We start from the raw sequence: 10,509 nt of genomic DNA, 5'->3' as shown, positions 1-10,509 counted from the left end.
TCTTTTTTGTGGTTGTGTGAGGAGGTAAAGTGTATCTACCCTACACCTCCATCTTGGCCGGAAGTCAAGGTTGCTGGTTCAATTCTTGGTTAGGGCACATGCCTGGGTTGGGGGCTCAGTATCAGTTGGGGTGCATATGTGAGGCAACCATTCAATGGCATATTGACGTTTCTCTCCCTCTATTCCTCCCTCATTTTCCCTTGTTTTAAAAATAAATAAAATAAAATAAAAATCTTAAAAAAAAAAGAAGTAAAGTCTGTGCAGAGCTTAGGAACATATTTCTATTCTCAGTTTTGCTTGATTCTATTGGATACTGATCATCAGCCTCCTCATTTTTGGCTACAGAAATGAGCCATCTTGTTGGTTATCTAAGAATAATAGGTTTTGTAAGTTCAGTTATTGGTGTTGTGGATCTCTGCATTCTCACATTCAGTGCTGGGATTAGCTGAAGGTTAAAGGTCTTGCCCCACATGGTTAATCAGTCCTATGCTATTCCCATCTCCATCACTGTCAACAATCTATTCCACAGGGTGGAAGCCAGAAGTGTTATTATTCTTACAAATACTCAAGGTCTTTAGTCTCTGAATCACAGTCTTATAAATGCTTTGCCACTGGCCATTTGTTTCTTTCCATAGTCTAATTGTATATTCAGCTAAACCACATGGCCAATGCTCCACAGAATCTTGTTGGAAGAATGGCTACCCTGTTCTGCTACTCTAATGTCAGCTTGAGGAGAAATGAGAGGTCTTACACATTTGAAAACCCATAAAATTAGCATTTCAAAGCTGATTGCAAAAAACTTTCTTTGGATTTTTCTCCTTCTCCTTCTTCTCCTTCTCTTCCTCCTCCTCCTCCTCCTCCTCCTCCTCCTCCTCCTTCTCATTCTCCTTCTTCTTCTTCTGTTGCAAAACCATTTTTTCTTGTTGATATAGGCTTCTATCACTTGGGATCTGATCAGGTTGACTTCCTCATGGTGGAGAAGCTAAAGTGGACTCCTTTCCAGGTGCAGGAGGAGGCCAAGGGGCTCATGGCTTCAATGTCAGCACCTGCCAAAGCATTGGTCCCAAAGCTTGGCATGCACAAGAGTCATGTGAGAGCCTGTCAAAAATGCTAGGATCCACTTGCAGAGATTGAGTCCAAGGAAAGGGGGTGGGGAGAGACATCTGAAGTTCAAAACTCCTATGTGTGATTCTGGTGTGGGCAGTCCCCCAGAGTAATGAGAGTCAGTCTTTGCTTATATGTAGGAAGGTATCTTCCCAATCCTGCACCTTGGTGGACTTGGTGGCTTATATCAGGTATAGGGACATCTAAGTCTTCAAGTCTTCTCCCCAGACCACACATCTTGCTGCCATAATCTTCAGTATCACTTCTTGGTCTGGATGTGCTGATAAACTTGACCTCAGAGTTAACATAAACTAATTATTAACTTTACATCTTATTTAGGATAGTTGGTCCACAATATGTCTCTGTAAACCTGCTAGAAAATGAAGAGTTCAACAGGTGAATTTGAATATTATGTGGAACTTTCATTCCCAGAAACCTAAAAAAATTATAAAATCCATAGTAACACCCTGCCTTTTAGATTCCACTTTTGATGATTTATTTCCAGCATTTTGTACATAGTCTTTACATGTTGTTCTTGATGGAACTTTCATCATATTTAATGATTTCCACCTTTGGCTCTAGTATAGTACCTGTGAGGTTTCACTTCTTATTACTAGTATCATGTTTTTCCTTTTTCCACTTGCTCTGCTGTGCACTCATGGTGATGTTTATAAGACTGAGCAGTTGGCTGGTGGGCACGGCCACCATGAATTGGCTCAGAATATTCTTTGCTGCCTGGCTTATAGAAGTCTGAACTTTACATCTAGAAGGTGCATAGAAGTGTCAGTGCAATGTGCTCAAAACTGCATGATGAGAGGATATTAAAAAAGAGAAGTCAAGAGCTGTTTCTAAAATGAAAATCCAAATTAAGTAAAACTGGTTTACTGCACAAACACCAAGGCAAAGTTTTATTACTCATCCAGCTATTTTTCTAAATATAGGCACAAAGTCATGACTTCAGATGTAGTCAGGGAATCTGCAGACTGATGGAAGAGATGGGCAGGTAAACCACAAGTAAATTCTAGAAAAGAAAGACAGGGTCCTGTGTGCACATCGATAGGGTTACCTCCCCCAAAGGAGGTCGAGTATGGTTTAACCAGATGAAAAAGTAGAAAGAAATGTTGCAAAGAGTCCAAGTCCTTAGGGAATAAAAAAAATAGTACTGTATGTGTGGCAAATAGTAGTTTTCAAAATGGCTGCAACGTTATTTCCCTTTCCACATGCTCTTCTGACACTGTGACTTTGATACCCCATCTATCGAGAGCTGGATCTATGTGGTCCAGGATCTGAAAGTGATGCTATGTGACTTTTGAGGCCAGGTCATTCACTATGATAGAACTTGGGATGCTTGCTCTTGGAACCTGGCCACCATGTTGTAGGGAAACCAAATCAGCCACCTGAAGAGGCCTTGAGTAAGTGTTCTGGGTAATAGCCCCAGCTGAGGTCCCAGGCAGTAGCTGTTATCAACCACCAAACATGTGAGGAAATAAACCTTCAGATTATTCCCGACCCTAGCCTTTGCATCATCCTTTCTGAGGCCCCAGACACCACTTAGCAGGGAAAAAGTTTGGCCGTAGAGAGGGCTTCTTGCATGGTTGGACCAAGCTTCTTTCTCCATTTCTCTTTAATTTCTCAGCTCTCTCCTCTGGGTGTGGCTGGTTCTTTAATGGTATTGAAGTTGCTGCAGGAGCTCTAAGGCTTTACAATTTATATCTTGGGGAGAGAGGAAGGGGTCGGGGAGAATCTTATTCCTAAACATTCAAAACAAACAAACAAAACTGCACTATCCTCTGGCCCTACGTGAGCCAATTACTGATGCTCAAGTCCTGTGTTCATCAGCTTACGTCTGATTCACTGCACAATAACTGTAGTGAAAGGAATGAGAGTATGTTAACCTGCTCATGTCAATCAAGGCCCATCCCTGGACTAAGATGCAAAGACAATCCTACCTAAATTTCTAAATTTCTGCTACCCTGCTGAAGGGGATATCAGGAAAAACCCCAAACACCTATATGTTTCTCAAACCACTTTCTCTAGAACACCGGTGGACCCCAGCAGTCTGAGTGGGCTACAGATAGTTTGGTGGTTTCAGAAAGGTAAAAAATACTTTTAAAATTGTTTTTATACATATTCCAAAAATTTGGAACATAAAATTATTTACACAGAAGTGTGAACATGTTATCTTTATATTTTTAAAGGCCATTAATGTTCCTAGCAGTTGTTTTCTGTTGAGAACCAGTTAGTATAGTCCCTCTGGGCTGATGTTGCTTCTCACCATTCATTTTCTGTTGTGCAGTTGACTATGACTTCTGTGAAGCTGTATCTGTTGTTGCTCACTTTTATACCCCCAGCCACAGCAGAGCAAATATTCAATAAATACTTGTTAAATAAATGAGTTTCCTTAGTATGCATATTTGTCATTTCTATTATGTTTTTATCCCCAATTCACAAAAAGGGTTTATTGAAGATTAAGATGATGAATTTATTAAATTAATGTAAATAATAGAAACTTAGTGATCAGATTCCAATGCAAATATAGGAAAATAAAATGAATGCACTGGGCAAATTAAATTGTGTAAAATAATAACTTGGCATAAACAGATTAAAAAAGTGTGAATATTAAGTATAACTATACCATATTAAGTCTTAAAAAATTTGAGTTTTATTGAACTGGTGATGCTTTTATCCTCAGCTGTCACCTCATTGTCCATTATGGATCCATCTCTCTCTCTCTCTCTCTCTCTCTCTGTCATCTACCCAAAACTCCATTATTATATATGTATATAAAATGTTCTAAGTTCTAGGGAATCACTCAAAAATAGATACAGTGTATAATTCCTAAATCCATATAGGAAAAGTATACAGGTAATTCAAAAGGAAGCAATAAGGAAGAATAAATAAAATAAAACAAAAACATGGGCTATGTGGGACAAGTAAAATCATAAACTGAGATGGTTAACTTAAATCCAGTTAGCTTAAGGTACCTAGAAATAAATTTAACCAAGGAGGTAAAAAACGTGTACTTGGAAAGTTACAGGACACTAAAGAAAGCAATTGAGGAAGATACAAATAAGTAGAAGTATATACCATGTTCATGTGTTGGAAGAATTAACATCATTAAAATGTCCATACCACCCAAAGCAATCTATAGATTCAATGTGATTCCTATAAAATACCAACGGCATATTCCATAGATCTAGAACAAATATTTCAAAAATTTTTATGGAACCAAAAAAGACTCAGCAATCTTGAGGAAGAACAAAGTTGAAGGTATCACAATATCTGATATCAAATTATACTATAAGGCCACTGTAATCAGAACAGCCTGGTACTGGCATAAGACCAGGCATATAGATCAATGGAAGAGAACAGAGAACCCAGAAATAAACCCATGCCTTTATGGTCAATTAATCGTTGACAAAGGAGGCAAGAACATGCAGTGGAATACAGATAGTCCCTTCAATAAATGGTGCTGGGAAAATGGGACCAGTTCATGCAAAAAAATGAAACTAGACAACCAATTTACATAATACACAAGAATAAACTAATAGTGAATAAAATACTTAAATGTAAGTCATGAAACCATAAAAATCCTAGAAGAAAACATAAGCAGTAAAATTTCAGATATGCCACATACCAATATTTTTACCGATATAGCTCCTAGGTCCAGGGAAACAGAGGAAAAAAATTAAAAAAGGGGACTATGTCAAATTAAAAAGTTTCTGCACAGCAAAGGAAACCATCAACAAAATGAAAAGGGAACCCACTGTATGTATGACAGAACATATTTTCCAGTGATACATCAGTTAAGGGGTTAATTTCCAAAATACAGGGTCTGGCAGAAATAAGGCTTGCTGAGTATAGTTGATAGGGTAATAATACAGGTATAAGAATTGATAGCTTTAATTTGAACATTTCACCTAAAATGTCACATGATGTGCTTGACTGTGATATTCTTATGTTATAGAATTACATGTTTATGATTTTGTAATAAAATATTTTGTAATAAAAAGGGGTGTCATTTGTGCCAGACCCTGTATATAAAGAACTTATACAACTCAATACTAGAAAGACAAACAACGCAATTTAAAAAATGGGCAAAGGATATGAACAGATACTTCTCCAAAGAGGATATACTGATGGCCAATAGACACCTGAAAAGATCCTCAATGTCGCTAATCATCAGAGAGATGAATATTAAAACCACAAAAAGATATGATCTCATACCAGTCAGAATGGTTACCATCAATAAATCAACAAACACCAAGTGCTGTCGAGGTTGTGGAGAAAAGGGAACCCTCGTGCACTGTTGGTGAGAATGTGGGCTGGTGCAGCTACTGTGGAAAACAATATAGAGTTTCCTCAAAAAATTAAAAATGGAACTGCCTTATGATCCAGTGATTGCACTTCTAGGAATATATCCTAAGAACCGCAAAGCACCAATTTGAAAGAATACATACACCCCTATGTTCATAGCAACATTATTTACAATAGCCAAGATTTGGAAGCAGCCCGAGTGCCCATTAAGAGATGAGTGTATAAAAAAGCTGAGGTACATTTCTACAATGGAATACTACATGACAGTAAGATGAAACTCTTGTTTTTACGACAGCATGGATGAACCTGGAGATTATTATGCTGAGTGAAATAAGCCAGCCAGTGAAAGACAAATACCACATGATATCACTTACATGTGGAATCTAATGAAGAAATTGACTAACAAACAAAATAGAAGCACAGGCATAGATACAAGGAACAGTCTGATGGCTGTCAGAAGGGAGGGAGTGGAGGGCTGGATGAAAGAAGGTGAAGGGATTAGCTAAAGAAAATACATGCATAACCCACAGACACAGACGACACTGTGGTGATGGCCTGAGGGAAGGGCTGGGTGGAGGTGGGCAAAAGGGGGAAAAGGGGGACAACTGTAATACTGTAAAAAATAAAATTAAAGAAAAAGAAATCTATTTTATAATTACAGTAAATGTGAATTGACTAAATTCACCTTTTTAAAGGCTAAAATGTTGGATTGGAAAGATAAATTTTATGCTATTTAAAAGAAATACACCTAAAACCTTAAAGACATAGAAATGTTAAAATTAAAGCATAAAAATACATCTCAGTGAAACATTGATAAAAAAGAAAGTTGGTATAGCTATATTGAACTAAATTACTTTAAGACAGAATTTCTAGAAATAAAAAAGAGTCATCTCATAATGTCAAAACGTCCTCTCACTAATATGTCAGTTTTTAATTTGTATGCACCTAAAAACATGTCCTTAAATGCATAAAGCAGAAAATAATGGAATACAAAAAATTTTTAAAATTTTCTATTTTAAATAGAAATTGGCAGCCTGATTCTAAAATTTATGTGGGAATGCAAAGACCTAGACTAGCTAAAACAATTTTGTAAAAAGAGGACAAAGTTTAAGGAGTTATATTACCTGATTTCAAGACCTACTATACAGTGAGCAATCATGACAGTACAGTATATGTTTAAAAATAGAAAAATGAAACAGAATACTAAGTCTAAAAGAGACCCACATATATCTAAGTGAATTGATTTTCAAGAAAGTTGCCAAGGCAATTCAATGGGGGAAGGGAACTCTTTGCATGAAGTTGTGCTGGAACAACTGGCTTTCCAGAAGAAGAAAGTAAAGTTTGTCCCCTACTTCACAGCATTCACAAAAATTAATTTAAGAAGGATCAGAATCCTGAATATAATTGCTAAAACTATGAAGCTTTTAAAAGAAAACAGAGGAGAATATTTTTGCAAACTCAGAGCAGTAAACTATTGTAAAGAGAACATTATAAAGCACTTGCCATAAAAGAAAAATTGATGAATTAAACTTTATTTTTTCAAAACAAAAGCATTGTTCCTAGAACATATAAAGAACTCATATAAATCAATAATAAAAAGAAAAACAATTCACGTTAAAGAGGCAAAGACCCGAGTGTTTAATTCACAGATATAAAAATGACAAAAAAACACATAAAACATGATCAACATCATTAGACATCAGGAAAAATAAAACTAAAGCAACAATGAGATAGCTGGAAAAGCCCTACTGGAATAGCTAAAACTAAAAAAAGCTTAAATAGCCAATACTGGCAAATCTATGGAAAGATTGAAACTCTCTATACATTGCTGAAGGGAGTGTACAATTAAACAACCACTTTGACAGCATGTATGGCAGTTTCTTCTACAGTTATGAGTAAACTTAAAACTGTTCTTGACCCAGCAGCTCCACTGTACAGAAAGACTTGCAGAGAAATGTTTTATCCATAGACACAGACAACAGTGTGGTGATGGCCAGAGGGAAGGTGGGAGGAGGCTGGGTGGAGGCAGGCGGGGTGGGGGGGGGGGGATGGGGACACATATAATAGTGTGAACAATTTTTAAAAATGTCTCTCTGTATAATAGTCCCAAGTTAGAAACAACCCATTGGAATTGTTAAACAAATTGTGGTATCTTCATACTATTTAATTTAAAAAAATGAATTGCATATGAAACAATATGGGTGAGTCTCAAAAACATTATGTTGGGGAAAAGAAGCCCAAAATAAAGAAATACATACTTATTGTTAAATTTATAGGAAGTTTCAGAATAGACGAAATTAATTAATGGTGAAAGATACTAGGAAAATAGTTGCTCCCCCAACCGGCTGCTCTGAAAAGCCATCTTTGCATTGTCCTGGGTCTGGCTCTCGGTTGTCTGCAGCCACCTCCAACCCATGGATTCCTGCAGCTTTTTCATCAGATTTCTCAAACTCTCACTTAAAAAAGAAATTTGCTGCATCGGATCACCAGATCACCAAATCACCTGACCACGGGATCACTGGATCACTGACGCACCCTACCCTGTCAGACGCAGCCGTGGGCACCAGCTCTAGATCACAACCAAAGGCTTAAAGGAAGAGGAAGTTGTGGAGGAGGCAGGGAATGGAAGAGAGGCACCTGCTAAAGGGAATGCTAATAAGGAAACCGGGGAGCAGGAGGCTGGCAATTAGGTAAACGAAGAGGAAGGAGGGCAGGAAGAGGAGGAGAAAGGTGATGGGGACGAAGAGGACGGAGATGAAGATGAGGCTGAGGCAGCTACAGACAAACAGGCAGTTGAAGAAAACGAGGATAACTAAACATTCAAAAAGGAAAAGTTAAAATTTTTAAAAGAGGGCCGCCATGACCCAGTCACCCTCCACTTCCTGTCTCAGAATCTGAATGTGCTCACCTTCCAGGAGTCCGGCCAGCCCACGTGCCCACGCCCCGCAGCGCCACCTTCAGGCTCTCCACCACCCAACCAAAATCACAACGTGAGTTTGCAACGGGGGAGGGAAAAAACCCCGAAACTTCCAAGGCTCTGCCTTCTTTTTTTTCTTAAAAACGTTTTAAAAAGAAAAATTTGTTTGCATCTTTTATTTCCTTTTGTATTTTTGTATATATTGTTCGGAGTCAGCCATTTTTAATGGTCTTCGGATGACCAAACCAACCTTTGGAGCATTCCTTGTCTTCTGACTTATTCGACCATGTTCATTACAATCTCAAAGGAGAAAAAGACCTTGTGGGGAAAAAAAGCAAAATCAATAAGAGCAACAAAACAATCTTATTCTGAGCATTCTAGTAACTATTTTTGCGTATGTATTTAGCTGTATTATATAGTTAGTTGGTTTGTGAGATAGTTAAAAAAACCAGAGATAAAAGTTTTCTTTCTTTTTTCTTTTTTCTTTTTTTTGTCTAGGAAGTTGCTGTTTATTTTTATTTTTTAGCTTGTTTGATTTATGTGTGAAACAATGTTGTCCAACAATAAACTGGAATTTTAATTTGCTCAGTTGTTCTAACAAAAAAAGGAAGTTGCTCATAGGGAGGGGCAAGGATTGACTAGAAGACATTTTCTGAAGTGATTAAAATGTTTTATATCTTAATTGGGATGTTGATTATATTTTCAAAATCAATCAATTATCCATTTAAGTGCAGTTCACTGTATATAAATTTAATCTTTTAAAAAGCCTTGAACAATCTGCGGAAAAATCATACTCAAATGCACACACAACATAAACACACATACTTGGTATTAAACATCAGACTACAAAAATGAAATCTAATTATCAGTATATGAACAACCAGAACTTGTACTCTCTGCTTGTGGGAGTGTAAACAAGTTGATAACACACGTGAATGTATGCATATGACTCAGCAATTCCACCACTAACTGTGTACCTTCCAAAAATCATATGCAAACAAGTACTCTATATTCAAAACAGTATCGTCTGTAATATATAGTAAAAGTCACCAAGAAAATGGGTATAGAGATTGTGCATCACCCATACAGCCGAATACCAAACAGCAGTAAAAATGAAAAGAGTAGAGTTACTCCCATCAGTTGTTTCTGAGTAGAGCTACTCAGAAACAGAATATTGGGTGAAAAAAAAGCTGCAGAAAAATACACATTGCATGATACTATTTTGATAAAACAAAAATATAAAAATTCAATTCAATAAACTCCATATGAATGTATGCATAAATAGAAATGGTAGGAAAACATGAATGAATAATAAGTATTGAATTCAGGATAGTGGTTACCTCTAGGGAGGGAAAAAGGTACACAGGGGCTCTGTCTCTATTTATAATGTTTTATTTTAAATATCTGAAGCACATGCAGAAAAATATTAATATCTGTTGTGCTTGGTGGTGGATGCAGGGTGTTTATTTGAGATACGATTCTATGTGCAGAGAAGTCAACTCTCTGACATCTCAAGCTTAAAGAGGCTGGTTTAAGAAATTAATAGTTTCATTGTTTCCTGAAGAGAAACTGAAACTGTTCCACTGCCCAAGAAATATAGGAGTTATTTATTCTTTGGAGCTTTGTATATAGTTTTAGCTCATTTATTTATCCTTATTCTCTTTCCATAAAGGATTCAAGGTAGCTTGCAACAAAAGACACATACAATGAGCCAGGAAAACAGAAACATAAGTAGAAAATCAGCATCAAAGATAACAAATATTTCATCAATACTGGTTAACCACAGTTGCTGTGATCAAGTTTCAAACTTGACTCTGAACTTCTTGGCAACAGGAACTGTTCCAGCTCCAGCTGACCCATAAAAGCAGGTTACAAAAACTAACCTTTGTTCTTCAGAATTTAAACTTAATATTTTTCTGTGCAGTCGCTCTGTATTCTATTTTTCAATTTGCCTTGCTAATTAGCCAGGTTCTTCTTTCCCTTGTTCTTTTGTTCCTCCTTTCTTTCCTTCCTCTCTTCCTTCTTCCTTTCATTCTTTCATTATTTTACTAAATATCAGGTCCTTAACACTGGTGATGGTTACGAATGCAGGCCCTATTTACTATTTATTGGCTGAAACACTCTTGGGTGAGGTTTTGAACTTCCTATCTCTCAGTTTTCTAATGTTCAAA

This window comes from Pteronotus mesoamericanus, unplaced genomic scaffold (assembly GCF_021234165.1).
Source record: "Pteronotus mesoamericanus isolate MK-2021 breed Mesoamerican mustached bat unplaced genomic scaffold, CSHL_Meso_final contig_100, whole genome shotgun sequence".
In the NCBI taxonomy this organism is placed as follows: Eukaryota; Metazoa; Chordata; class Mammalia; order Chiroptera; family Mormoopidae; genus Pteronotus; species Pteronotus mesoamericanus.
Note: the sequence above shows the minus strand (reverse complement) of the source record.